This window comes from Eucalyptus grandis, chromosome 9, assembly GCF_016545825.1.
Source record: "Eucalyptus grandis isolate ANBG69807.140 chromosome 9, ASM1654582v1, whole genome shotgun sequence".
Classification (NCBI taxonomy): Eukaryota; Viridiplantae; Streptophyta; class Magnoliopsida; order Myrtales; family Myrtaceae; genus Eucalyptus; species Eucalyptus grandis.
The window spans coordinates 20,476,176-20,483,347 of record NC_052620.1 but is presented as its reverse complement, the minus strand read 5'-3'; the positions used below and the strand labels follow the sequence as shown (position 1 = coordinate 20,483,347).

The 7,172-nt window shown below is 39.7% G+C and overlaps 1 long non-coding RNA gene across 1 annotated transcript; it reads left to right on the top strand.

Moving 5' to 3' along the window:
- The first annotated feature begins 1,421 nt into the window (after window positions 1–1,421).
- LOC104418511 lies at window positions 1,422–2,313 on the top strand. Its single transcript, XR_005546664.1, has 2 exons — window positions 1,422–1,569; window positions 1,866–2,313. It is a non-coding gene; the product is annotated as an uncharacterized LOC104418511 (long non-coding RNA).
- The last annotated feature ends 4,859 nt before the right edge of the window (window positions 2,314–7,172 follow it).

The following is a 7,172-nucleotide window of genomic DNA, read 5'->3' as shown; positions in this document are numbered from 1 at the left end:
TATATGGAATAATTATTTGTTGGTTCTTGTTTTTTGTGGTAAAAGATTCGGCCTTTTAATCAATAAAAAAATTTTAAGATAAAGAAAATTATTGTAACATTAGTCACCTAGACAATAATATCTGCCCAAGAAAATTTCTTTTGGTAACGATCGACCCAACAATTATATACGGAGGGTATTAAATATTAAAAAACTCCTTGTTTGTTTTGCCAAATGAGTTTCTCTGCAAATAATCATTTCACCTTTTCCCTCACTTCGTTGGGCCCCCCGAAGATAACTCACATCTCTCTTTCCCTCTCTCTCACATGCTCTGAATAACGCTCTGTTTGGAAAGATAAAGCACGGAGGGGGAAGGGAAATTGGTAGACAATGTGAAAAACCGCCGTCTGAAAAGAATTTGAGAAAATTTAGGGGAGGAAAACATGAAGAACAGATTTCCACCGGGCCCACCATTTTTTTTTCTTATCTTCAGCTGCCTGTGAAGAAACGGTAGAGAGTGGGCACATTAACAAGCCGAATTTACTACACTATCCTTGTCTCTGATCAACATCACCACAAAATAATTCCCTTATGTATTTTGAGGGGGCACCATTTCTTTGAAACTTGGAGTATTTTGACATAAACTGAGAAAAACTTTCTGAGAATAATAACTCATTCGAAATTTCATCTATTAAATGATTATTTTAAGCATGAATTGGTGACAGTCGACAATAATAAATTTACAAAGATGAGGTCGAAAAAGTAATTTCGGAAATAGTTTTTCACAATTTCCACACCCCCTATCCTACCTTTTTATGTAGCAGAGAGAATGTTGTGTTTCTTCACCACCTCTAGAAGACTCTTACAAAACATGGAAGTCTCGCTCGCACGTCCCGCCTTCCTGCTTCGTCTTGAATCTCTCTGCTCTTTCACTTCATCACGCGCTCACACAGACAGATTAACCTGATAGAGAGAGAGATGCACAGCAGTTGGTTCTCTGTGTTTTGTTCTTCATTTGTATTGGCAATGCCGCTGCGCTCGGGTTTCATTTTCTTGATGGGTTTTTTTTGGGTGCTTTCGTGAGGAAAGCTTTTGCCCTTTTGAAGCAGAAATTTGGTCAGTCTTTTGAAGTTTCTCATGTTTGGTTCAGGTCATTTGGGGAGGTGGTAGGAAAAGAAAGGGACGAGGTAAACAGTTGATGAATCTAAAACAATGCCCTGAACCAAGGGCTTGCAGCTGAACTGTTTGATCAAATGTCTCAATCACGTAACATTCCGGTTGTTACAACTCTCGTAGTATGCTAAGCAGCGAATGCTAGGTTGCTTGATTTATTCCACGATCAAGAATAAAGACGGCCCTTCCTATGTGGTTAGTCACTAATGCAATGCTTGTTCATTTTTCTTAATGGATAAAAATTGAAATTGATGTTGTTTTAGTTTTGTTAGATGCATATCTTTTAGTGTTGGAGATAGGGCTTCCAAGGAGGGTAAAGAGGCTCTGCGTCAGGTCGATCCTTTTGCAAGCTTGACTTACCAATAAGCCAAGACCTCTAGAGCCATTACTAGTGCAGGTTCGACATATGCTAAAGAGGTAATTAAATTGAGAAGTAGTTGAGCAAGTTGGGTAATTTCTGGCAGTGGCAACAAAAATTATATAATAGAGTTGAAGCCATCAGCCGATACTCTTGAGAAGGAGAGGGATATCTGCTTTGAAAAATTCGGAGATATTGAGATCTTGGGCTACTATCTTGAGATAGAATGCCTACCCACAATGTTTCTATCAAGCATTTGTTCCAGGCATTCTTGTCCTTTGTTTCAGGCATACTTGTTTTGTCCATCTCTGGTGCTGCCTAAATGTTGATAACTTATTAACTTCTTCTTTGGCAGATTGTGGAGCAATAAAGATGATATTTCCTGCAGGAGATGACGATGCATTGGTTGTAGCAAAAGCTCAAGCCGTGGTGTTGCTACACCAGAAAGAAGCAGAGTTACTAAGTCCCATTAGCCAAGGTTCCCAAAGAAAGAACAAGCTTAAATACTCAGAAAAGGAAAAGCATCATAAACCCGTAAGTTGATGCTGCTGCTACTACTTTGTCTTCTCCGAGGCAAAGGATTTAGACACTTCCAATGTGTGTTCTAGTGGTTTATCTCTCATGAATTACTGATTTTCCATTTTTGGATGCTTGAAGACAGCTTCTGGTGTACTCTCCATAAATAGATATTTAGACAACTCTACCCGTGGAAAAGCCTAGGTAATTTTAAAGGGTTTTAACCATAGTCAACATGGCATTTCGTAGCCTATATACAGTCGGAGTTTTTGTTACTCCTTTGAGCTCAGTTAACTAATTTGATCATGTGAGTACTAAGAGACATATACAATGACTTTACATCCTTCACAAGGTTCATGGCAGTTTCTGTTATGTATTACCACATTGATGGTGGCATGTTTGGACATATTTCATAGGAAAGACTGGCATGTTGATGCCATGTTTCATGTATATGGTCTAGGTGGTTTGGTTTGTGACAAGTTAATACCTTCATAATTTAGGGGCGTTTGATAATGTATTGTCTGTTCTGGTTGATGCATTTATATGAGTCCATTGATGAGTGGATATATTACTTGGAATGGATTATTTTAATTTGTCGGTCAAGAGTTCTGAAATTTGGTTTGTCCGATGTCAATCTTCTTCTTGCACAAATTATTGGTGAGTGTCAATTAAACTTGTGATTGACTAAAAATACCCTTTTTATCTATTGACTCACTACGTTGTCATCTTTATGACTTTGAGTTCTTTACCATGCACATTTCTTTAATGATGACATCCATTGGCATATGAAAAATAGTTAAAATTTTCAAAAGATCTCAATATGGAAAAATTGACAGTTTAGTGTCTATAGCCATTCCAATGATCATCGATTCCATAGTACCATATGCACTTTCCTATGCAAAATCCAACCGTAAATACCAAAAAAGAGAAACTCGAGAGCAACAAAAAACTCCATAAAAAAAAAACTCATGATCAACCACTGTTGATCTATGAGGACTACGCCAATTGCTATCACTTCCTAACTTCATCAAGACACCAATAGCGGTCCCGAAATAACAAGAAAAAATGAATTTACCTAGACATCGAAATTTTAAAAAAAGTATAAGAAAAGTGAAGCTAAGTAGTTATGTACCATAGTGAACTTAGAGAAATATCATGAATTTTCTTTCACGAAACAGGAGGAAGATCACAGCCATCCTTTCCATTGCCTCATTGGTGCTTCAACTTTCCTGAGGCAAAACCAAAGGCTGCCATCCACCCTGAAGGACCAAAGCTGAATGACGACATCCTACATGAGTTCATTCCGCGTGTAAGGATGCGCAACTGCATTCCACCTCTCCGTCAGCATATAAGAAAAATTTTTGCTTGTGTAATTCCACTTCTTGAGTCGCAACCCATGAGAAACTTCGAGACACGGCTCAATGAGGGAAACCTTAATGCCCTCCTTCCTATTTAGGATTCGGATCTCTTCTTCGCTCAAGAAACCTTGCCTCATCTGCTTGTTGGGTATAGAGAGCCTACTTTGGCCGCAGCTCATGTCTGTGGCAGTAAGTGTCTTCTCCACCACGAGTGTCACATCTTGACCATGCATTTCCCGTATTTTGTCCATGTACTTTGTTGGCAATTCGCTTGGTCCGATTAGAGTAGCAAGATCCAACTTGGGAGCTTTCGTGGGTTTCTTGGAAACTCTACCCAATTCTTGGGTTTCGGAGGAATCGAATGTGCGTGGACGCTTCTTGCAGTACTCAGCGACAACTCTTGAAGGCTCTTGCTTGTTGTTTTGGACAACGACAAATGGACCAGAACTTGACTTCTGGGCGTGGATTGTCAGCCTTCGCGCTCGCGGTGATCTCTTCTTCTTAACGGTCCATCCAATACCGATTGACCCAAAAGTATTGGTGGTCATGACGGTGAACTTCTTCTCATCATCACGATCCAAGAAGGGAGCCGCGAGATTTAGCTTTCCCTCGGAGACCAATGAAGCTGCATCCGCCAAGAGAAGAAGAGATGAGAAATCGAACTTCGTCTTTCTCTCCCCCTTTGAAAGACGGTTTGCAGACCGAAAATAGACCGTCACCGCTGGAAAACTTTGATACCCCATTATCGCCAAGTGATGGAGAGATGAGAAGACGAAAAGATGATGATCGTGGGTTTTCACAGAGAGAGAGAGAGAGAGAGAGAACGATGAAGAAGGGGTGAGAGGGAGGGGAAGAAGAAAGCTGGTGCGATTGCAAATTAGGAAATATTAGGAACTACTTGAAGAAGATGAGAATTCTGAGTGGATCATCAGTGAGATACGGGAGTTTCAAATTAGGAAATATTAGGGCAGGTAGCGACTGCGTGGCTAATGTGACCGTTGTGACCGTTGAGTGCTTACTCGGACGAGTGATTTTGAAAAATAATTTGTTGTCAATCTCCGAATTAACCACGAATTGTTGTCTGCCCCCGAATTTTTCACCAAAAAATTTTACTTTGATTTTAATTGCACGTGTATTACAATTCCCCGGATTTTAATTACACGTGTACCTGAAAAATGAGCATAATTTTGGGAGGAGCCGAGAGCTAATGAAAGATTATCACTGATTTCTCTCATTCACAGGTGTTCTTCGTCGAAAAACAATCGCCAGAAATCTGCCGTGGCCGTCGATTTCTGCCGCTCCCACTGCCTGCGCCGAAACTCCTCTTTTCTGCCGTGTTTTCTGGTGGGAAGTTTGAAGTACTCCGTTCCATTCGGAGCTCCTTGGCCGGTGCCCATCTTCATTGCTGACACGTCTTGGACCTCCATTCTCCGATCTGCTCAGCGGACGAGGCTAGAAATCCAAATCACCATGGAAATTTCCGTTCGCTCTGTTTCTATCGCTTACGAAGGAAACAGAGGCCTTGAGCTCTATTCGATGATTAAGAGAAAGATTCTCGTCGTTCTGTATACCCGGTCCTAACATATGCTCTCTCGCGTGTTGTTTCTTTTTCTGTCTTTGAGTTCCATATGCTTGAGTGTGTTCGCGTGGCGGTCAGCGAGTGTAGGTGAGTCCTGTGGTGGTCGGAGGTATGACGATGGAGTAAAGCATGTTTGTGCTGCGCTGTTCTCAGGGCATATTTCAGGAAGTTACATTCATGATTTTCAGGATAAAATGAATGTTCAACCATTTAACTTTAGATGAAACACATAACGAGATAAAAAAAAAAAAAAAAAAAAAGCTATAAGCGGATAGTCAAACATGGCTGGATGCAATTTATATGTTATTCCTTTTTGATTTAAACTGGGTTGTAATGAAAAAATCTATATATATGCCACTAAAATCATCACAAGAAAATGAACCGCAACAAGATTACATGTACGAATTTATTAGAATAGAATCTTCTCTTTAGGAGAGATGGCGGAAGTTCTCCTAAATAACGCATTTCGTGGCTAGGCAAGCTGGATCCCCATTTCACTCTCAGCAATTGCTATTGTAAATGTTCTCAGGCTCTAATGTTCTTTCTAGGATGGAACGTCCTTTTTCAGAATGGATGATTGAACCATCTTTCCTGGATTCCTAAATGCACAAGCATATATATGATGGGAAAATATGTTGACCACCAATAAGTATTTCGTGTCAATTAGTGTGACAAATGTTGGATGTCAAGATGCCAAGTTTAAGTCTGGCAAAATACTTGAAAGTTGAAAACAACAATCGATTAATCAAGTATAAGATTGGATGCACAAAGTAAAGAAAGCAAGTGTAGAGATAACTGTAAAAAGAATTTGGATTCAAGTAGGGTGGCACTGTACCTCAAAACGCATAGTGCATTCTTGTTCTCCACCGCACCACCACCCCCCGCGGGTTGACATACTTAAAATCATTGTTAAGAGTGTCAGTGCCATCAGAAAAGTCCACATTCTTCCTCGAAGAAAATCTTCGTTCCTCATGAACTCATCATGGTAAGAATTCTAAAAACAAAGTACTTTGTTTTGCCCTTTTGTGTTCTTTATCTCCTTCAAAGAGCCCAGCAGATAGCATACCTCCATCAAAGTCGAGGCCTTCACAAAATCATTGTCAAGAGCTCCAACAATATGCACAATCAACTCGTTCTCAGCCCAAGAATGAAGTTCCTGGAGCTTCTTAAGTTTTGCTTTTCGGCTCTCTTGTATCAAATTCTTACTGGTACGTTGTACCTTACTGGAATCATCAGAAAGCAGTTGTTGCTCTCCATTTCCATTGTGTGCCAAACCTGGAAACTCTACTGAAGACCAAAGAACTGCCGAGAAAGGCTTCTTATAAGAGAGTTATTGTTCCCCGCAAGATTTTGATAGGGGTTTGGTGAGACAATTGCTCTTGATATTGGTGGGAAAGGATTATGTTCAATTTCAGATTCAAGAGCATGTCCTTGTCAATGATTTAGATCAAAGGTAGCCCAGCCAGTAGAATTGCCCCTGCTATGGGGAAGTCTTTCTTTTGCTGAGAGCTGTTAGATAAATTTATCCTAATTAGCACACTACTGTCTATAAGTATGACCCGACCAGTTGGATACTACTGTATGCTTCTGCTTTGATACGCCTTTATGCCGTTAACCCACGAGATTGCATCACAGGAGCGTCCTAGGATTAATGAAAATAACAAAGTGGCACAGGTTATAAATCGAGATAAACCAGATTTCACCATATAAGGAACACCGAAACAACAAAACAATGCACATACAAAGTTTGAGAAATCAACAAGAAGAAGCAAGGCGTTCAATTTCTATATCTTTGAAAACTAATGTTCTCAATAGCTACCAAATGCATATGAAAGAAACTGCTCAACACTATCTATTGGCGATCGCCATAATCCTCTTTTAATTGACCACTTCCCTTAATCATACGAATACTTTTCTAATACTTCCTTTCTCATACCCTTTTTCTTAACAACATCGACCTACTTACTTCTCTAGGACTGGAAGATCCTTCATTTATGTAAGAGAAAATTTTTATTGCCTGTAGTCCTGAAAACGTATTTTTTATAAGTGAAAATGAGAATTCTCTTTCAAAACAAATATTATAAGAACTTGCTAATGCATCAAAATTTCTTGAGTCTCACTTTCCCCACAATGTCTAGGGGCAAAAATTGCCACAAGCATACCACGGAGTAAATTTCTGTTGATTTAAACATTAGAGAAACACATAATG